This window comes from Bubalus kerabau, chromosome 5 (genome assembly GCF_029407905.1).
Source record: "Bubalus kerabau isolate K-KA32 ecotype Philippines breed swamp buffalo chromosome 5, PCC_UOA_SB_1v2, whole genome shotgun sequence".
In the NCBI taxonomy this organism is placed as follows: Eukaryota; Metazoa; Chordata; class Mammalia; order Artiodactyla; family Bovidae; genus Bubalus; species Bubalus kerabau.
Window position 1 is genome coordinate 117,430,768 of NC_073628.1, and position 22,964 is coordinate 117,453,731.

The 22,964-nt window shown below is 44.3% G+C and overlaps 1 long non-coding RNA gene across 2 annotated transcripts in view; it reads left to right on the top strand.

The window, feature by feature from the left end:
• LOC129653310 (uncharacterized) overlaps positions 1-22,739 on the top strand; it is a 232,483-nt gene extending 209,744 nt beyond the window's left edge. For both annotated transcript variants that reach the window (XR_008715053.1, XR_008715054.1), the window contains exon 3: positions 21,971-22,739. This is a non-coding gene — a long non-coding RNA (uncharacterized LOC129653310). The remainder of the gene's footprint in view (positions 1-21,970) is intronic.
• The last annotated feature ends 225 nt before the right edge of the window (positions 22,740-22,964 follow it).

A 22,964-nucleotide genomic window follows, 5' to 3' on the forward strand; every position in this document is an offset into this window, starting at 1 on the left:
GTCACCACAGCGTATTAGGTAGAGTTCCTTGTGCTGCACAGTACTTCTCATTAGTTATCTATTTTATACATAGTATCAATAGTGTATATGTGTGGATCCCAATCTCCCAATACCTCCCACCCACTCCTTTCCCCCTTGGTATCCATATGTTTGTTCTCCACCTCTGTGTCTGTTTTTCTGCTTTCTAAATAAGCTCATCTATACCATTTTTCTAGATTCCATATATACACATTAATAAATGACATTTGTTTTTCTAACTTCACTTTGCATCACACTCTCTAGTTCATCCATGTATCTACAAATGACCTAATTTAATTCCTTTTTATGACTGAGTAATATGCCTTTATATATATGTGTATGGACCACATCTTCTTGATCCATTCCTCTGTTGGTGGACACTTAGGTTGCTTCCATGTCCTGACCATTGTAAACAGTGCTGCTGTGAACACTGGGGTGCATGCATCTTTTTGAATTATGCTTTTCTCTGGGTAATAGTGGAATTGCTGTTTTCATTTAGCATAATGCTGTCAATTTTTATCCACGTTGTTGTATATGGCAGTATATCCTTCTTTTTTTCTGGCTGAATAATATTCCATTGTATATACCACATCTTGTTTATTGATTCATCTGTAATTGTTTCCATGTCTTGGCCAATGTAAATAACACTGCAATGAACATGAGACTGTATATATATTTTGGAAATCATGATTTCATTTCCTTGGAATACATACCCAGAAATGGAATTGCTAGATCATGTAGTAGCTCTATTTTTAGTTTTTTGAGGAAACTGTGAACTGCTTTCCTTAGTGGAGATATCAATTTATAGTCTCAACGACAGGGTACAAGAGTTTTCTTTTCTATTCATCCTTACCAACACTTGTTATTTATCTTTTGATTATAGCCATTTTCTAGCAGATGTGAGCTGATGCCTTATTGTGGTGCTGATTTGCATTTCCCTGATGATCAGTGATTGAGCACCTTTCCCTGAACCTATTGGCCATTTGTATGTTTCCTCTGAAAAAACATCTATTTAGAGCCTCGGCCCATTTTTAAATTAGACTTATTTTTTTCCCTGTTGAGTTGTAGGAGTTCTTATATATTTTAGATATTAATCCCCTATCAGATATATGATTTGCAGATACTTTCTCCCATTCAGTAGGTTGCCTTTTCATCTAGTTGGTGGTTTCTTTTGCTGTTCAGAAGCCTTTTAGTTTGACGTATCCTTGCTTATTTATTTTTGCTTTTGTTGCCTCCCCTGTGAATGTTGACTCAGATGTCTCAATAAATAATGGGTTGGGGGTAGAGGGCACAAAGGAAATAAAGGCCATAAATGGACCAATTGAAGGTGCTTAGAATTAGGAAAGTGTGTGTATGCCTTTAGAGAAATGCCTTTAGAGAACCACAGCTCAGAGCATGAGTCTGACCACCATCTTAACGCTAATGTTTAAAATTTAAAACAGCCTAGGGGGTGATATTCTCGTTTTAGGATCATCAGTCTGATTTTATTACAGAACTGTAGTTGGGAAATGAATTTTCATTTTAGGAAGTTTTTAGAATGTATCTGAGGCAGGAGCTGGCAAATGCTCACTAAACCCATTTCCTCTTCCTCCTGGGCACACAGCTTGACTGCAGTTATGTGTGGCCATGAGACTGAGCTCTGGCCAGTGGAATATGAGCAGAAGGGCTGTGTGGCACCTTCAGGCCTGGCTGATGAGACCCCTGCGTCATCACCCGAGCTCTTTCTTGTCTTTGCCTGCTGGCTGCGTGCCAGCGCTCCAGTGGAGAGCGGCTCTATCCGGTGGAACCTTCTACGATGAAGAAATGTCCTCTCTGCTATCCAATATGGCAGCCATGTGCTCACTGAGCATTTGAAATGTAGCTTGTGTGACTGAGGAACTGAATTTTTTATTTTATTTACTTTTAATTAATTTAAATAGCCACAGAGGGCTGCGGCTACCATACTGGATAGCACAGCATTAGATAGATGGAAGGAGTCTGGCCCCTGAATAACTGGGTGGAGCAGAATTCCAGCCTGTCTGCATTGCCTGGTAAAGCGTATGAGAAATAGTTACTGTGTTAAGGTGCTGAGATACAGTGTCTCTTCCATAAAGTGAGGGATACCTGCTCATTCAGCTACTAAAAGTTCGTATAGTATCCATCTTCAGCGGGGCAACAATGTGGCTGCACAAACGCAATATCTAATATCAAACCCACTTATCTGTGTCATTTTTTTTTTAAGTATTTATTCATATATGGCTGTGCTGAGTCTTTGCCCCCGAGCGGGTTTTTCTTCCGGTTGCAGTGTACGGTCTTCTCACTGTGGTGGTTTCTCTTGTTGCAGAGCACAGGCTTCAGAAGTTGCAGCACGTGGGCTCAGCAATTGTGGCTCCCAGGCTCTAGAGCACAGGCTCTGCAGTTGTGGTCCCTGGGGCCTAGCTGCTACCCGGCCTGTGGGAGTTACCTGGATCAGGGATTGAACCCTAGTCTTCCATTGGCAGGCAGATCCTTTACCAGGGAAGCCCTCTAGTGTCATTCTTAAATGAACAATCCAATCTCCTTTCACCTCCTTTGAGCTCCTAGTCTTGCCCCATCCTATTTTATTGGGGGATAAATGGAGCCCAGGAGGCAAATACTACCTTCTTTCGCTGCACAGGGTAGCAGAGACTGCTCTACCCTAGCTCAGCACATGGGCTCAGGCAAGTCGCACTGCTTCTCTGGTTATTGGCTTCCTCACTCATAACACTGTGATTTCTGGGTCCCCCTCTTTTTTTCCCCTAAAACACTTCTTTTCAATATTTGCTCTCACATGGATGGATAAACAAAATTTGGTCCATACAAACAACAGCCTAGTATTATTCAGCCTTGAAAGGAAAGCAAATTCTGACTCACTCTACCATGTGTATAGACCCTAAAGAGTTAGGCTGCATGAAACAAGAGCTGCAGACAGTCAAATCCTGTGTGATTCCAGTTATGAGGTACCCTAGTTGTCAAATCCGTATGACAGAAAGTAGACTAGAGGTTCCCAGGGTTGGGCAAGGGAATTACCATTTATGTCTGGGGTTTCAGTTTGAGATGTTAGAAAAGTCTGGAAATAGATAGTGTGGTGGTTGCAAAGCACTAAACATACTTGATACCAGTGATTTTTTTTTAAGCCACAATTAAAAATAAACACACACAAAAAAGAAAAAAAAAGATAAATATCTGCTCTCTGTCTGTCCTCTCTGTTTCTCCTTTGAAAGCGTTCTCACTCCCAGAGCTAGTTCCAGCCCCCACCCTACCCACCCCAGGCCTTTCCACATTCTGTTCCATGTCCCTGTCTTCAGCCTTAGCACTTAGCACTCTTACTTGCTTCATCTGCTTTTTTTTTTTCCCCCCTCTGTATGAATTATGTCCATACCTGAGATCACCTGTGCCTCACACCTCACTCATCTTCAGCCTCTCCAGCCCAGCTTCTGCCCAGACTTCTTTACTGAGGTGGCTTTGGGGAATATCACTGTAATTATGCTCCGTTCAGCTTCAAAAGGATGGTCTCTGGGGACCTGATGAGTCTCTTTTGTCTGGGCACTTAATCCTGTCACGTGGCTCTTCCTCCCCACCTATACATTCCAGACTCTCACCTCCTACACTCCCTGGGTGTCAGGAGAATTAAAAGTTTGTAAATTGCCTTGAGTTCCTTGGGGATAACTAGCAAGTGTAAAGAATAAAAATCATTTCATATAAAGCTGTTGAAAAATAGGCAGTGAATTGATTCAGTCTCCCCTACTGGGCTATGATTATGAATGTCTTAGATGAAATATCACATTTTGGCAAGACGGGTGATGGCTGTGTTAGGCTGCTAATTGTAATATGAAGCTTAATTTGCACTCTGCTTCTCATTCCACTGGGCTGGGCAGTGGGGGTAGCAAGGACGGGGCTATTCAGGGAGGCTTTATAAGCCTGTCCTTTAGTCCGTGATGGGAAAATAATTGTTTCAGTGTTGTATAGTCAAAGTTTGGTTACTTGATGCTGTTAGCTCCTGGCTATTCTGTTACTCAATAACACCATCATTTCCCCTGTCTCCTACGGTGAAACTACATCCATCATTTATTCAACTAACTCTTCCTCTTGTTTCTCTTACTTGTATCTTTCTTCCTCCTTGTCTCTATTCCTGTCTTTTTCTCTTGTTCCTTCCCTCCCTCCATCTCTTCCTTTCTTATTGAAAATTCTTTAATAATTTTGATCGTCTATGATAATGAAGAGACTGGAGAGAAGGTGGTAAATGAAATAAACAAGGTTCCTTGTAATTGCAGCTATGGTGGTTGACAAACAATGAAACAAGGAAGCCTAACAAAGAGAGTCATTCATCCATTCAACAAATAATCATGGAAGAGTTTACTGTGAGCCAGGCAGTGTTCTAGGCACTGGGATACATTGGTGAACAACTTATAGTAGGGCTGTGATGGGCAAAGCAGGGGACTTTGTCTTATCTAAGCATTTAGGAGGGACTGTGAAGGTTGAGAAGAAATCAGGTTGGCAAAAGGGGTTGGGGAAGTGGTTCAGCTAGCTGCTGGAGGGAGCAGCTTGTGAGAAGGACAGAAAGAAACGTACTCAGTGTGGCTGCTGCATGTGGCATGTCCAGAGTGGCAAAAATGTCCCGAGAGTCCCGAGAGCCAGGTGGAGGCTGATCCCTAAGGGCCATCTAAGCCACGGTAGTGAGTTTGAACTTCTAGGGCATCTAAGGATGCTGAAGTGTATAAGGACAGTTTGAATCAGAGCTGTCCAATTCAACTTTCTTTGATGATGGACATCCTGCTCTGGATGTCCAGTAGCATCAATGCCCACTATACTAACAACTGCATACTTGAAATGTGACTAGTGTGACCTCAAAACTGGGTTTTAATTTTTATTTTATTTACATTTAAGTAGCCATGTGTGGCTTGAAGCCACCATATGGACAGTACACACCTGGATTGTCGGCTCATTATGTCCAGACATCTAGTAGATTCTCTTCTGCCTAAAACCCCCGGTGGGTCCTTCTGTTTCTCTCAAGGCTCCCCAGCCACTGAGGCCTGTCGTACCAGTCTAATCTCCTAGTGAACTGGGTAACCATTTTCTACCAGTTTCTACTTGTGTCCCCCTTCCTCTTCAATGAGTCTTTACTTCAGTGAGTCAGGGTGGGGGCTGCTCTTGCTTTCGATTTTCACCCCACCGCAGGCCACATAGCCTGTATTCACTGAATAGATTTTGTTTCCACGGGCTCTTCTTTTTCTTCATGAGCTGATGGATAGAAAGCTCTAAGGATGCAGATACCAGCTGTGTCCTTTCCCCCAGAGTGTGCACAGAAGACATCTACCTGTGAATTGTACAGCCATTGGGACCCCTTTCTGGGGAGCCCCCAGACTCTCTCACTTGCAGGGCTGCGAGTGCACTCGGGTGCAGGGGTTCTCTGCTTCCTCAGGGAAAGGCGAGGCGTCACCTCCTGGGACCTTGTCTCTATGCTGGAGACCTGTCAGGCTGCTCTTCTGAAAGCCTTATGGTGACAGGGAGCTTGCTTTCCATTCCTGCATTCACTCTTGACAGTCAAATCACTTTCCCACTGAGATTTACAGTTTTAAAATGATTGGGAAAAAGTCTTATTTCCACGCTTATGTTTTCGGCTCAGCTTGAGGCATAAAAGGAAATGTTCTTATGGTAATGCTTTCAATCAGTCTGGGGATAATCAATGATCTGCCACTTTTCTAGCCTCCCTCTACCCTCAGAGCCAGAGATGGTAGCGCGCCTGCCCTGAGGGAGAGCTGTTCCTGAGCACGGGTCTCTGTGCGGCAGCAGGAGGCCCTCATGACACGGTGGCCGGGGCTCATCTCCTCTCTCTGGGAATGCAGATGGTGTCACCCCCTTTTCAGAGTACACAGAGACTGGAGACATGGCAATTTTAGTGAGGGAACAGATATTTTGCCCTGACAGAGTCTTGATTCCCACTTGGGGGATTTATTTTTATAGAGTAACAGACTCTCAAATATCATTTCATCAGTGCTTGCATTTTCTGTGTCCCCTCTGGTTGTTCCCTGCGGTGACAGGGACCTCAGTACCACATAAGGCTGCCCTCCCATCTGTAGGTGCTTCTGACGCTGGGAACAGGTTTCACTGAGCTAAAGTCTGCCCCTTTGTAGCTTTCACGCCTGGATCCTGACCTTCCCCAAGGGACTCTATAAACCCAACCGGATCATCCCTCCTTCACGTGAATGCCCCCGGGTGCTTGGTGACAGCCTGAATCTTTCTTCTCCAGGTGGGCTCCCTGTTCTTTGGAGGACTAGGTATCAAGCCCCTGGTGATCTTGGCTGACAATCTTTAGTTTCTCCTCAAAGCTAAAACTTCACAGTCCACTGCTGACCTCAGCACAGCGCGTGGGGTAGATGCTCTCCTCCGTTAACACAGCCTGGGAGACTATAGAGCTCCAAAGCAGTCCATCCCTGTTACTTACAGTAGCTGTGTTTATATAGAGTGATGGAATTAGTGAATACTGGAGCCTTGTTCCTAAGGGAAATACAGGGTTAGGGTTGCCCCGAGCTTCTGGTCATGATGTTTTCATCAACCAGTAAATGCATAACCTTGTTTTATGCGCATTTCTTTTTAAAGACACCTTATTTAATATATGTTTTTAATTCATCAGCATTGAAATCACACCCAACAGTGCTAAAAACTGATGCTTGAATAAAGTTTATCTACCAAACATATTTCATGTGACAGACTTCTTGTGCTTAGGGACACCAGATAACACTTCAGCATTAGGCTTGGGGGGCCATTTAAACAGTGAAGTTACCAACAACAAGCATGAAAATGTGAAAATCATGGTTCTATGGAGACAGTGAAAAGGACTTGTTTTCGGAATGAGCTGAAATGAGAAGGCAGAGCATCACCTTGTTTGACTTTGGCTGGAAAGTGTGCATGGGGTGGCTCAATTTTTTTTGCCACCCTTACATGTCTGTGGATGATTGCCAGAGCGCCTCGAGTATTGATTTGGGGATTACAGATAAATTTTAGTCAGTAGGTGAATCTGTGTGTGTGTGTAGTCTGTGAATAAGGATTGATTGTATCAAAAGCATGAGGAAAAAGTCAAAAAAAGGAGGTTAAGCTTTATGCAGGGATGTGGAGGGTGAGTGCCCAGGTATGACATCCTGGGCAAGTGTGTATTGCTGGAAGGTGTAGGTCTGAAGTGTTGGTCCTGACCACAGAGTGAGTGAGTCTTACTTTTTGTCCTGTGTCCTTGGGTGGACTCAGCTTGGGGAGCACATGTCTGTCATTTGCATCAGCACCATCTGGCCCAGAGTGAGTACCTGGTGACTGTTCACTCTGAGGGCTATGGGGATGTTGTTGATGCTGGTTCAGAGCAGAGGGAGGGAATGAAACGAGACGAGGGATGCACACAGGACCTGAGGAGTGCTTACAGTGAGTACACGAAGCCTAATTCAAAACATAAATGAAGAGGTAGTGGAACAGAAAGATGATCTTGGGCGAGGCAGACTCTGTGTATTGGGAAGGGGGGCCGGGGAGAGGCAGAGGTGTGTTGTTTTCCATTTCCTTCCTTGGGAGGACTTTTCTGTCTTGAAAACATGACTCCCCTCCACATAAAGGATGGATGCTCTTCATGACAGCTCCCTGAGACACCTGGGCTCTTATGCCCACTGTTCAGATGAGCAAGGGGCCTGAGAAGGGGATTAAGTCATCTTCCCAAGGGAGCAGGGTCCATGGTTGGAACCTGGGCTCCCACCCTCATTGACCTGACCATAGGGAGTGGTTCAGCTGCATTCCGTGATGGACAGATGAGAGGACATCATTTTACATATCTATTTTTAATGAGAAATTAGGAAAGTGGAGGAAGTTGAGGGAGCTTATTAAAGGAGACATGCTTTTCATGCTGTTTGGTGGTATCAGTTTGGTTCAGTTCGATGGACACTGGCTGAGCCTCTGTGTGCCCTTTCTGCTAGAAAGGATAGAATCACAGGCTGGATAGAGACAGAATCTGGTCAGGTGCAGCTGCCCATCAGTAGGGGAGTGGGCTTCATCTATGAGTCAGGGAAGGACTTCCAGGATTGTTAGCACGGGTTCACAGTGCTTGCTGAAATTCATACCCCTTTTTGTAATAAGAGACAGAACCTGGGGCCTGCTATAGAGGCAATTCTCTTCTGTTAGGTTGTCAGCTCAGTGCTTTGCCCTGTGGCTGCACCTCTGAGAGTCCTAGGTGCCGGGGATTTCAGTGAAAGATACAATGAGCGATGGCAAATGCCAGTCTAGCAGGGGAAGTAAGTCAGATGGACATTTAGCTGTAGAGTTACAATGTTTTCCCACCATCGTGTGATTACAAAAGAAGGAAAAACTACTCCCTACTGGAAGAGCTGCTGGAGACAACTTGATATGTTATTTGACCCCCAAATTGCCCCTGCCTTATCGTCCCATCTCTGTGCTTCCCACCCAGTTGCTCAAGCCAAACATCTAGAAGATTCCTCACTGATTCTTCTCTTTTCCTCATCCCCCACATCCAGTCTACCTCCGGTTTGCTTAGCATCTATCTCTAGCATAGAACTTGAGTCTATCCATTGCTCTCTTTGTTTATTGTCACCACCCAAGCTCTGGGCACAACCCACTGCTGCTGGGGCTGTTGCAAGAGCTTCCTAGCTGGTTTAAAATTCTACCCAACCTCCCCTCCTATCAGTGGTTTTTGCAGCAGCCAGAGTAATTTTTCCAAAGTATAATTCAAGATCTTGCCACTCTTATTCTCAAAAGCCTTTGTAACATCCTGTATTAGTCAGTGAAACAACTTTAGGTATTTCACAGGGAATAGAAATACTAGGATTTCATTACATAGAAACAAATAGAGGATGGGAGGCAACGCAGAGCAGGAAGCCACTGCCACCTCTAGGCTGGAGAGACCCAAGCTGAGAAGCCAGAAGCTACTCAACCATGATGGCCACCAACCTCCCCCACCTCCATGATGGAAGCTGGGACCTCAGAGGAAGGGGCTGTCTGGTGGGAAGCTACAATGACAAAAGAGGCATTGCCATAAATGTCAGCTAGTGCTAAGAAGGCAATGGGACCCCACTCCAGTACTCTTGCCTGGAAAATTCCAGGGACAGAGGAGCCTGGTAGGCTGCAGTCCATGGGGTCGCTAAGAGTCGGACACGACTGAGCGACTTCACTTTCACTTTTCACTTTCATGCATTGGAGTAGGAAATGACAACCCACCCCAGTGTTCTTGCCTGGAGAATCTCAGGGATGAGGGAGCCTGGTGGGCTGCCGTCTATGGGGTCGCACAGAGTCGGACACGACTGAAGCGACTTAGCAGCAGCAGCAGCAGCAGCAGTGCTAAGGAGAGAGAGAAATACTCTGGCTTCTCCCTATCTTCCATTCTCTCACTAGGGTCTCCCAATGGCTGAACTCTGCCAAAAGCCCATTGTCAAGGGAGCCTGGGAAATGCTGAAGGGCGGAAGCAAATTGACAATGAACAGACCAAGTCTGGTGCCCCCCACTCTCTGCCATTGTCTGTGGGCACCCAAACCATCTGCCTCTGGTTTCCTGTCCACCCTTGCCTTGTGCCAGCCTGCCCTTCCTCCAAGCAGGCCTGCTTCTCCAGTCTCCTTTCTAGTCCTGCAGCTCCCCAGGCTCATCCTTCCGCACCTCTTTGGACAGTGCCGTCTCTTTCTGGAATATGCATCCCTTGGCAACCTTCCTGGCTGGCTCCTTCTTTATATCCTCAGTCTTAACTCAAATGGCACCTTCCCAGAGGGGCCTTCCTGACCACCCACTCTGTATAAACTGGCTCCCCTCACTTTACTTATGGCTACTCTATAATATCACCCTGATATGTCCTTATGGTATTTGTTTTCAGCAAAATTGTTTTATTTGTTTGTTGCTTATTACTGTCTCCCCTCGCTTCATTCAGGTCTCTCCTCAAATGTTGCCTCTACAGAGAGGCTTCCATGACCACCCAAGCTAAGGAGTGCCCCTCACCCTTCTTGATTTATTTCACTACACAGTTTTATTATTATTATTATTTTATAGAGCTAGTCATTACTTGGTGTGTGTGTGCATGCACACACACGCACACACACACGTTTATTTTCCCCACTAGACTATAAACTACATGAAAGCATCTTGTTTACCTTTTCTCTTGAAAGGAAAGCTCCAGAGAGGCAGGGGTTTTGTGTGCCCTATTCAGCAGACCAAACAGCTGTGACCATCCGCAGTACTTAGAATGATGCCAGACATAGTACACACTTGGCCTATCTGTGGCATGAATAAATCAATAGTGTTGAAATCGAGTAGAATCTCCATAAGCAGTGATGGGAGAGAAGAAAGGACATTCTCAAATAGTACTAATAATGAAAAAAAGGCCAGAATGTGATATGTAGTAAATAGGAGTTATGTGAAGAGAGGCAGGTTGAGGCTATGCTAATTAGTTTATTCAGTTAGGTAATAAGGAACCATGGAAAGTTTTTGAGCAGGATCATGCCATATTCAGAACTGCACTTTGAAGGATGCATAGAAAGTATCCAAAGAGTTCCTGCATTTTAATGCCAGTGAAAATTTTGTAGCTATCCTAGTCACAACTGGTTTAGACAGAGGGATGCCATTAGCAAAGTGAACTTAAGAGGAATTCATTTATTCATCAAGGGTTGATGAATAAATGATCGAATCATTGATGAATAAATGATTGAATCATTGAATAATTCAATAATAGTTGAATAATTGAATCATTTATTCATCTAGGATTGGAGTGCCTCATAAGAACCAAGTTCTGCTAGTGTAAGGGAAGACACATTTAAATGTAAAACAGGATGTTAATGTAAACGTGAAACCAGGGTCCCTCCCCTTGGGCTCACTGTCTAATAAGGGAGATAAACCTGTAGACAGATGACTGCATTGCAGTGTGATCTGTGCTAACTGAGCTCTTAGTGCAAAGCAGGGACCCCTTCCTGGGGTGTCACAAAGGTTGCTTACATCCAAGGCCCTGCTCGGAAGGTGAAGGGAAATGAAAGTGGATGAACAGCATGCGATCCGAAGGGCTACAAGAGCAAGGCTGCTTTAGAACAGGAGGCAGTGGCCCTCAGGGCAGAGTTTATGGTGATGGTGAGGATCAGCAGGGGACTGTGGACGTGGTGAGCGGTGAGAGGTTGGAATGATGGGGTGGGGGCCAAGTGATTGAAGGCGCTTCTACGCCATGTAAGGAGGTTGAAGAGGAAGACTATTTCCTATCACTCTCTGATTTCTGCTCTTAGGAGAAAGTCTCTTTGTGCCCCTGACACACCTGATTTTCACACATTTGTTCCTTCTTTCCAAAAAGATATTTAATAACTTTCTGTTACATGCCACATACTATTGTATGCATTGAAGATATAGTGGTAAATAAGGTAAAGAGGCTGTCTAGCAGGAAAGATGCATGCATATATATATATATATACACACACATACACATATTAAGTATGCATATTTATTTTTGCCATCATGCTTAATTTTATGAAAACATATTTGTGTGTGTATATATATTTTGACTATATATATATTTTTTTGACAAGTTAATGAATAGTTCTATGAAAAATCAAAACTCATAAGGAACTATAGTGTGCTTCGAGAGGGTTTCTGTTTAGCTTGGGAAGTCCTGGAAGGTCTTTTAGTGCTGTGGGAAGTGACACGTGAGAAAGATCGGAAGTGAGGAGCAAGCCATGTGAATATAATAGGGAAGAGTGTTTTAGGATGAAAGAATGGCAAGTGCAAAGGTCCTGAGGCAGGAGACGTTCCAGGAAGGACAAGGAGGACAGGAAAGCTGGAGTACAGTGTGTGAAGGCAGAGGGGCAGGAATGGAGGGAGAAGTCAGGAGCAATCATTGGTGGGCTTGTAAGCAGAAGACAAAGTGATAGCTTTTATTCTAAATGTGATGAGGAGTCACTGGAGAATTTTAAGCTGGGGCTTGATGCAATGTGACTTATATTGCATTAGAATCACATCAACTGTTTCTGAGAAGGGGGCTCCAATGGGGCAGGTGAAGCCGAGGGACAGGTTGGGAGACAGTTGCTGTGGTACAGGTGAGAGACGACGGTGGCTTGGGACATCTGCGCAGCAGTGCCGTTGGTGAGAAATGGTCGGATGTCATATATTGTGCGCATGGAGTCAATATAATTTGCTGATGGAGTGAATGTGGGGTGTTAGGGAAGTGGAGAAGTCAAGTGGTTGCCAATGTTTTATTGTTTTCTGGTACACCCCACGGCATGTAAGATCTTAGTTCCCTGACCAGGGATTGAACCCATGCCCCCTGGAGTGGACTCAGGGAGAATTAATCACTAGACCACCAGGGAAGTCATTCTCCATGTTTGTGACTTGAGCAACTGGGTGATGTGGTGGTGCTATTTACTGAGATAGGAGACACTGATAGAAACACTGAGCAGGGGTCAGAGAGCAGGGAAATGAAGAATTTTGATTTGGAGAAGCCCGTCAGACCCCCAAGTGGAGATACCATGTGGGCAGCTGGATGCAGGAGCCAGGAGTTCAGGGGTGAGGTCAAAGGTGGAGACCTGAAGTCAAAGGTGGAGATAGACATATGGGAGTGTCTGAATATAGATGGCAATTAAATGCCATTTCAGTGAGTCCTGACCACCTTTTCAGGACCAGAGTCAGTGCCGCCTCTTCCATGAAGCCTTCCTTGACTGCCCCAGGCATTTCCTTTGCTTTCCTGTCATTTCCTCTAAGTTGAAGCCCTTCATTTGGGTTGCTTGGGGAAGCTATGGCCCTGAGATCTCTTGGGCCCTCATGGGGCCTTGACTAAGTAGGTGGGCCCGCTGTCCACGGGATGAGGTGCTCACCTTCTACGTGGAGAGGCAGGTAGACCATGTCTCCCAAGGCCCTACAGGCTTGGTGTTTTGGGTCCACCAGAAATGGTGCATTCTTGTCTCAGTGCCTAGACCCTCAGGGTGCTCAGCACGCATTAGGATGGATTCACAACCTCATCAGGAAAGCCAAAGACAGAAGGATACATATAATATGATTGTATTTATTGGGCTGGCCAAAAAGTTCATTCGAGTATGTCTATAACATCTTATGGAAAAATCCAGACAAACTTTTTGGCCAACCCAATATATGCGTTTCCTTTGGCATGATGACAAAGTTCTGGAACTAGATAGTGATGATAGTTGCATGACATTGTAAATGTACTGAATGCAAATGAATTGTAAACTTTAGAATGGTGAATTTTTTATTATGTGTATTTTACTACAATGATAAAAAATCAAGAAATGTTGTCAGGGATGACAGTTTCTACAGGCTTCTCATTCTAGTCTCTCTTTTGCAGCCACCTCTCCCTCTGCCCCCGCCCCGCCCCACCCTGCTCCGCTAGCTCCTTCACCTTGGGGCAGGGCTAGAGGCCAGGGGCAAGGCATGGGGAGGAAGCATTTGAAGTTTGCAGCTGGGAGCCAGCACTGAACTGCTTCCAAATGCAGTTTGTCCCTTTGTAGGGAGAAGTGGAGGGAGGCAGGGCTGGGATAGTAGAGCAGGGTGGATTTATTCCCACCTGACCCAGGTCTGGGATGCACATGGGGTGGGACAAGGGCTGGTTGCAGGGTGAGAGCTGGCTAAACTTAAGAATCACCATGGAGATGGAGACTGAGGAGACCCTGGAGACTCTGCCTCTCGGAAGCTGAGTCCCAGGTGAATCAAGCTGTCCCTGGTATTCCGAAATGCCCCACAGAAGTCAGGCCACAGGTTGGGGCTGGGGGCCAAGGCAGGTGGCCTGGGATGTGAGCTGTATCCTGGAGGAGGAGGTGCAATAAATTGCTGGCTTGTGGAATATCAGTCACTGGCTGAACTATTTGTGCAGACTGGGTCTGACTCCTGGGTGCAACAGAAAATTGCTGAATTTGTCAGAAAGTACCATAGCCCAGGAATCTGCTCAGCTATTCATATTTCTGTGTGTGTGTGTATGTGTGTGTGTCTAGTGGAGGGATAGATATCTCCTGGACCAGGGGCTGAGTAAATGATGAAGAGCTTCTTATTGGCCTCTTGTTGACCCTGGGAGAATAAGCAGAAAATATTATTCTGAAGAGAATTATGTGGCAAATCAGCAGATAAAGTGTAAAACACAGGCAGTCTGGTCCTTCCAGAATATAATCTCAGAGACTTTTCATGTGGCATTAAAGCCTTTTAGGGTTTCATCCAATCTTATTGCTCATGTTTCTCCAACTGAAATCTTTTTCCCGATACATGACTAGACCACACTGACTCCAACCTCCTTGCCTTTGTATATAAGAGTCCCTTTGGCCAAAACCTAGCCATTCTTCAAGAACAGCACAAACCTCACCTCCTCCATGAAGCCTTCCTGGTTTCCTTCAGGCCACAGGGATCTGTCTGTCCTTTTCAGAACTCTTCAAAGGTTTGAAGTTGCTTTCACTGTGTGGTTGAATCAGCTCTTCCCAAGAGAGCTGTTTCAGAGATGTCACCACTGTTCGCAGGCACAGTGTAGATGTCTTACCAGCATCTGGTGAGTGGAAATTTATGCAATCCTAAAGATCAAGCAATCAGTGTTTAAAAAGAAGAAGAAGGGGAAAAAAAAGCGGGGCAGGTAGAAATGTGTGTGATCAATGATTAATGAGGCCCCCAAAGAGAGTGCTTCAGGAACAAGACAGAGCAATATGGTCATTGGCAGCAAATCTGTAATTGTGGCTGTTGGGGAGAGGGTTGGCTGCCCTTAATTAATGGGTAGCTGGAAAAAGAAAAGACAGCGGCAAGAGAGGCTGGGATGGGAAGCAGGCTGAGAAAGCTTAGCGTGAAGATATTGTGTGATGCTGGCAATTTTGAAATGTTACATTTAGCAATGAATAATGGATAACTGATCTAGTGGAAAATGCAGGGCAGGTTCTTTAGAAAGGTAAGAACGGGGTCTGTGAAGTGATAAGGAAATTAACTGCGGGTAGCTCCGTTGGAAGACAGAATGTCAGTTTGTTTACCCATCTCGATGTTGTCTGTGGCTGTGAATGGACTTGCTGGAGCTTTAAACAGCCCTTGGTGTTGTTTACATGTTCCACCCACTTTCATGCTGAAGGATGGTGCATCAGTTAAACACAGGCTGTGGGGGTAGGCTGCCTGGGCTTAAATCGTGGCTTGCTTACTTACCACTTATAGTACTGCAGGAATGCTGCTGAACCTCTCTGTGCCTCAGTTTTTCTCATCTATAAATTGGGTTAATAACAGTACATTCCTTATGGTGCTGTGAGGATTAAATGAGGTGTAATTTATGTAACGCATTCTGGAGTGCCTAGTGTGTTGCAGAACCCAATATACTATTAGTTATTATTACCATCAATTGTCAGTGTCTTCAAGAATTTGAGGATGAGACTGATGGAAAAGCTGGCATTCTTTCCTGATGGAGGCAGTGAGAAGTTGTGGACCAATATGTAGTCACTCAGCCTCAAAGGCTTTGAAAGCCCTGATATTTCAAATATTTGCAAAAATGGTTGCAACATTCAAGAAGCGAATACCAAGAACCTCTTATTGGGCTTGCAGGTTGAAGGGGCTGGTGCTGTTCATGTGACTGTCCATCACCTTGTGTTGCCAGTAGGCCCGTGCCTGGGGACGGGAGGAAAGGTGGATATTGGCTGCTGGTATCCAGACAGGACCCTAAGGGACAGCATGACGGTGTGATGTGGTGGGTTCTCTGGGCCACAGACAGTTGTCTCAGCTGACCGCAGATCCCTGACCCGTGCAGGGTGTGCTGGGTGTTTAGTGGGAGAGTGGGACATCCTCCAGGGCCCCCAGACCTGGATTTATATCAGGCTTTGCTTCTCACCTCTTATGTGACTTTAGAAAGCTACTTAACTTCTTTGAGTCTCGGAACATGGGAGGAATATCTAAGATAATGTAGATAGAGAGTCTGGCACATAGTAAGGCTGTGAAGTGTTAATTCCCTTTTCCTTGTTTTCATCATCTGTAAAATGTGGATAAAAAAATCGTGTGAGGTGTTTATCATAATTATGGATAGTAGTTATTCATTCATTCAACAATTTTCTTTTATTAGTCACTCTGTGTCAGATGCTACCTTAAGGGCTTAGGCCGTATCAGCAAATAAAATAGCAAAGACACTGGCCCTTTTGTGGTTTAAATTTTAGCAAGGGAAGATAGACACTAAACTAGCAGAAGCAAATAGAGCTTCTAGTTTGTAAAAAGACGTTAAGTGCTGCAGAGAAAAAAGAACTTATGTATGATCTGGGGCCTTGGGAGTGCTGGGGTCGGGGGCAGGGTGTATATTAAATGGGACGGCCAAACCAGACCTCGTTGACATGGTGGTATTTGCACAGAGACTTGAAGAAGGTGAGGGACTTAGTCATGATGGCATTTAGGGAAGAGCATTCCATGCAGAAGAGACAGTACATTTCTTCAAATGCTGTGCGGCTGTGCCTAGAGTGTTCCAAGAATAGCAAGAAGGCCAGTGTGGCTAGAACAGAGTAAAGGGAGAAGAGAAGGCGATGAAGTCAGGGAGTAACAGGGAAACCAGACCATGTAGAGCTGCCACTGGGGAGACTTTGGCTTTTACTCTAAGCGAAATGAAGAGGTACTGCAGATGCTGAGCAGAGAGGAGTGATGTGATCTGCCTGTTTAAGAGAGTTACACTGCACACAGGCTACTGTGTCCACAGTTGACTGTAGAGAGGCAAGGACGGAACGAAGAGACCAGTTAGAAGGTTACTGCTGTGTCCAGGTGAGAGATGCTGGTGGTGTGAATTAAGATGGTACCAGTGGTTGGTGAGAAGGAACTGGGTCTTCTTATATTCCAGAAAGTAGAGTCATTAAGTGTCACTGATGACTGTATGTGAAGAATACGAAAAAGAGAGGAGTTAAGGATAGTCTGAGTAACTGGGAAGATGGAACTGCCATCAGTTCAGAAGAATGTGGAACAGGTTTTGATGGGAAAAATTAGAGTTCACCATTGATCATGTTGAATTTGAGCTGTATATTGAAAATATCCAAATGGGAAAGTCACATCAACAGTTGGCTACATTCATTAGAAGTTTGGGAGACTGATAGGGGCTGAGAGATAAATTTGGGAGTTGACAACACAGAGGTGGAATTAATTAAAGCCACAAGGCTGGATGAGGTCACCGAGGGAGTGAGTGTAAACACACAAGAGAAGAGGATCAAGGGCCAAGTCTTAGGGCCTCCAACTTGAAAAGTTGAGTGGAAGTAGAAGAACCAACAGAGGAAGCTGAAAGGAAGTCGGGAGAAGCAAAACCAAGAGAGTGTGCTGTAATGGGAGGCAAAGAAGAAAGTGTATCAGGAGGAAGGAGCATGTGATGGGTCAAGTGTGTTAATTATCTATGGTGGCTCACTCCAAAACCTAGTAGCTTAAAACAGTGTTTATTTTCTCACAAAGCTTCTGGGGGTCAGGAATCTGGGAGTGGCTAAGCTGAGTGGTTTTGACTCAGAATCTCTTGCAGGGTTGCCGTCAAGCTGTTAGCTGGGGCTGAAGTCATCTCAAGGCTCAACTGGGGCTGGAGAATTCTGTGCCAGGCTCACTCTTACAGTTCTTTGGCAGTCCTCAGTTCCTCACTGGCTTTTGGCCGAACAACTCATTTTCTCACTATGTGGGTTTTTCTATAAGCTGTCTGAGTGGCTTCATGACGTGGCAGCAGCTTCTCCCAGAGCAACTGATCCAAGAGAAAGACGGCATGAAAGGGACCTCCCAAGACGATAGTCACAGTCTTTTATAACCTAATTTTGGAGTTGTCGTATCATCACCTCTGGACGCTCTCGGTCTCACAACCCAAACCTGGCACAGTGTGTAGGAGGTTATACAAGGGAGAGAGTACCAGGAAGTGGGGATATCTTAGAAGCTGACTACTAGATCAAGTTGAGAATACTCAACCAGAGAGTGAAAAACTGATGATGGGAAGAGAAAGACAAGGACTTCCTGGTGGCCCAGTGGTCGAGAACCTGCCTTGCAATGCAGGGGATGTGGGTTTGATCCCTGGTTGGGGGACTAAGATCCTACACGCTGCAGCACAACTAAGCCTGCACACTGAGAAGGCAACGGCACCCCACTCCAGTACTCTTGCCTGGAAAATCCCATGGACAGAGGAGCCTGGTAGGCTGCAGTCCATGGGGTCTCGAAGAGTCAAACATGACTGAGTGACTTCACTTTCACTTCACTGCGCCACAACTAGAGAGAAGCCTGCTTGCTGCAATGGAAGATCCCGTGTACTGAAGCTGGGACCCGACACAGCTGAAAATAAATAAATACATTTTTTCAAAAGAGAAGAGAAAGAGAATTACTGGAGTATTGTCCTTGAGTAGAAAAGAGAGATAAATGCTGGGTCAAGGGGAAGTGGACCTCAGCTAGACGCATGCTGGGATCAGGAAGACAAACCATGTGGTGGGGGTAGATATGATTACGGGAGTTTGCGGTGTTGTCTTCTGATCATTCCTTTTTCCTCAGTGAAGTGGGGAAGCAAGGTTATCAGCTGGGCTGGCTATGATACATTTTAAAAATCATGGTTTTGATCCTTTGATGACTTTGATGATGGTGGGTAACTATGGCTGCTGTTAGACACCTCCGTCATGATTCCTTTCGCTTTTAGTTAAAAGGTAGACTTATATTCTTGTAACCTGTCCAGATGTGGGGCATCTGCAAAGTCATGGTACCCTTTTTGAATTAACATAGAAAGAAAGATCTGTTTAACTCCATGCTAAAAACATAAAATCACCTGTGCTGTGCTCAGTCATGTCTGACTCTTTGTGACCCCATGGACTGTAGCCCGCCAAGCTCCTCTGTCCATGGGGTTCTCCAGACAACAATACTAGAGTGGGTTGCCATGTCCTCCTCCAGGGGATCTTCCCAACCCAGGTCTCCTGCATTGCAGGCAGATTCTTAACCGTATGAGCCACCAGGGAAGCCTTAAAATCACCCACCCTATTTTTACATAGATAAGAGCTACCAGACCATTTGGCAAAACTAATACAATTTTGTAAAGTTTAAAAATAAAATAAAATTAAAAAAAATAAATAAATAAATAAAAGGTAAAGGTACTTTTGTAATAGAGACATATGACTAACACCACTTTAACCAAGTGCCAGAACTCAAAATAAGCCAAACTGCCATGTGCCTTCAGGACATGATACATAGGATATAGACACATCAACTATCCTCTTGCTAAAATATTTAACCTCAAACTAATCTGGAGGAAGCAATAAACACATACAGGTGATATTCCCTAAGACAACTGGATTAGACTCCACAAAATGGAAATGACTTAAAAAACGTGGACATTAAAGATTAGAGAAGCCTTAGAGACATAAAAACAAATGATACACTGGATACTGGAGTTAAAAAAAATTTTGAGACAACTGGGCATATTTGCATATGGATTACATAGTAGATAACAGTGTACCTATATTTGGGAGATGTTTTTATGCATTAGGCTAAGTAGAAAATGTCCTCATTTGGGGGGAAATACTGATACTTGCTAAAATATTAAGGGGTAAAGTGTCATGGTATCCACAACTTCCTTTCAAAATGATTCTGCAAAAATACACGTGGCAGAAGTTAAAAATTGGTGAATGCAGATAAAGGTACATGAGTATTCATGTACTATTCTTAATTTTTCCATATTCTGAAATTTTTCAATTAAGAATCTGTAGGCAACTAAAATTTCAATATACCTGGTTACTCTGCAAGTAGTAGGCCAAAAATACAAAAAGCAACTCTTGAATTTCACTTTGTAATTCAATTTATAAGTTCTTAAATGCAATTTATTAAAAATGTTTTATTACCTTAAAAAAAAAAGAGTTTAAGGGGGAAAAAAATACAGGAAAAAATCTTAATGTTCTTTCCATTAATGGAAGTTCTTTTCATTAATTATTTTTTCTTCTTGGAATTGGGAGAAGACTGGAGTTTCTTTATTTCAAGAGTAGAACATATCTGGTCAGAACAATCAAGGTGCCTGGTTGCAGGGTCTCGGTAGTTGACATGAAAAATCACTGGCTTGGACTTTTAGGGCTTTCAGAGCCCTGAAGATAGAAGGCTCTGCCTCCAGATAAGGGAATTATAGAGCATAGAGGAAAAGCACAGGGACCTCTTGGCATTCTCAGAATGTCTCTGGAAGAAGCAGAAGCATCAGCTTCATCCCAGTGCCCCCCACCCCTGCAAGCTTCCAGCAGGCTTTATGTTATTAAATCCTATCCTCTTTTAGGTCTCACTAGAATAAATAGTGGTTAGGACTCTGTTTTGGACCCCTAAGCAGCCCAGACTGCCAGCTGGGTCAGGCTACTTGGTCTCCTCTTGACCACTAGGAAAGGGGAGGACAGTGAGAGAAGTTTTTGAATGGGCCACACCTGTGATGCTTAGACTCCAGCTTTAAGACCTAGCATCCCTCCCTCTCCTTCTTCCTCATCCTCTATTCCCCTTGCCTGGCTCATTAGTCCTGGGACCTCCAGGTTCAGGCCTGAGCATGAGGTCAGCCCTTGCTCCTCTTGTGCAGTAAGCAGTTCCTATGGTTGCTCTCCTGGTTCCCAGAAAGCCCTCGCCCCATTGGTTGGGATGGAAAGTAACCTTGGAGATCCTGAATGCTCTCCTAGCAACCATACCAGACCTGATGGCCACCTCAATTTTGCAGAGACAGATTCTTCTGTAAGAGGAACAAATCAATTAGCCATCCTGATGCTAATGTACTAATGCCACCTTATCAAGCTGGTACGTAGCTCAGAGAAGTCACCTCTTCCTCTGATCCCTGCTCTGGCACTCAATTTTCCATTGTAGCATCAGCCCCAGGCTTCTGGAAGGCTCCACAGACCACAGGATTCCTGTAGTGGGTTGATTTTTTCTCCCTTTAGAATCTGCCTGCAATGCGGGAGACCTGAGTTTGATCCCTGGTATGGGAAGATAACCTGGAGAAGAGAATGGCAACCCATTCCAGTATTCTTGCCTGGAGAATCCCATGGACAGAGGATCCTGGCAAGCTAGTCCATGGAGCTGGACACGACTGAATGATTAACACACACACACACACAAACACACACACACAGTGTATATATGTCAATCACACTTTCCAAATGCATCCCACCTCCTCCTACCCCTCCTAGCCCCTCCACCCCCAGTATCCATATGTCTGTTTTTTATATCTATGTCTTTATTTCTCTTTTGCAAATAAGTGCAAATGCATCATTTTTCTAGAGTCCACATATAAGCAATACTATACGATACTTGTTTTTCTCTTTCTAACTTACTTCATGCTGTATGACAGTCTCTAGATTTCTCATGCAGTCTTCACCATATGAGGAACAGCTATTCTTCTTCTCCCTATTTTCTGAAAAATAGGACAAAGATGTGCTAAAGCTTTAAATTAGATGATAATACCAACAAACAACTTTTTCCTCCATAGGCTTTATAGCTTAGAAAGTGCTTTCTCACTTTATCCTATTTAATCCTCATAATAAATCTATTGGAGGCCAGGACAATTAACTCCATTTTACAGATGAGAAAACTGAGGCCCAGAGACGCTGCTGACTTGCTCAATGACATTAAGCTGGTAAATGACAATGCTAGGAATAGAGCAGAGAGGAGAAGGGCCAGAAGAGGGTGATTCAAAGCCAAGGTTAACTCTGGAGGAAACCCTCCTGGCAGCTGGAGCCAGCAGCTTGGAGAGTGCTTGCTCTCCATGGACCTTGCTGAAGGAGACTGAGGTTCCTGGGGCCACCAACACCTCTCTGCCTCCCGCACACCCAACCTGGATCCTGTGTCAGCTTTCTATTCTGTCTCATTTTCAGGAAAATGCCTTAGCACTGCTGGACCTACTCTAGTATGTTTCCAAGAGGTTTCACTTCACCTCACAAAACCAAGCACCTCTTTAAAATCTTTAGCCCATCCCTAAAAATCAGCCCTTCAGCTTGGTCAAAGAGCAAAAAAAAAAAAAAAAAAAAAAAAAATGGAAAAGTCAACTAAAAACTCCCTTCCCCTCTTCTAGGTTCTACTCTGCACTTCAGAAATGCTGTCTACCAAGAGGACATAAATATTAAGAGATTCTCCTCTGCATATTCTAGGTGAACCTTGATTCTTCAGCGAGCTTCCTCATCCCCCCAAATCCCTGAAAGATTTGTCCTCCTGTTGTGACCTTTCTGCCCCTCTTCTGAAGTTGTTGGTGCTAACTGTTCCTGAAATAACCTGAATCAAAAAGTAATGGCTTTCAGGAAAGTTACAATTAGCTTTTCACTGGGAAGAAAGCTCAAAGAGGTGCTTTTTGTTTGTTTTTATTTAAAAAAAGAAAAGAGGTGGAAAAAGAAAAAAGAAGCAACTGAAAAATCTTGTGGCCTTCTGAGTCTGTTGAGAAAACACTGAACTATGTCAGGGGAGAACTGTTCCAACAGGAGACACATTGATTTTCGGCTTCTTTTCATTGTTTTTATTGCTGATTACATCCTCTTTTTCTAGATTGTCAGTGTTGAGTAGAGGTGAATGAATTACTTTTCCTCACAGTTCATTGATTTCTGTGTTGACACACATTGATTTCAGCTCAGAATAAGGAAGAAAGAGAGTCCTAATAGAGCTGTCTTAAGTTGGAAGAGTTGCCTTGGGGGCAGAGATATCTGTGTCAATAGAGGTGTTCAAACATAGGCTGACACTATGGAGAACAGTGTGGAGATTCCTTAAAAAACTGGAAATAGAACTGCCTTATTACCCAGCAATCCCACTGCTGGGCATACACTCTGAGGAAACCAGAAGGGAAAGAGACACGTGTACCCCAATGTTCATCGCAGCACTGTTTATAATAGCCAGGACATGGAAGCAACCTAGATGTCCATCAGCAGATGAATGGATAAGAAAGCTGTGGTACATATACACAATGGAGTATTACTCAGCCATTAAAAAGAATACATTTGAATCAGTTCTAATGAGGTGGATGAAACTGGAGCCTATTATACAGAGTGAAGTAAGCCAGAAAGAGAAACACCAATACAGTA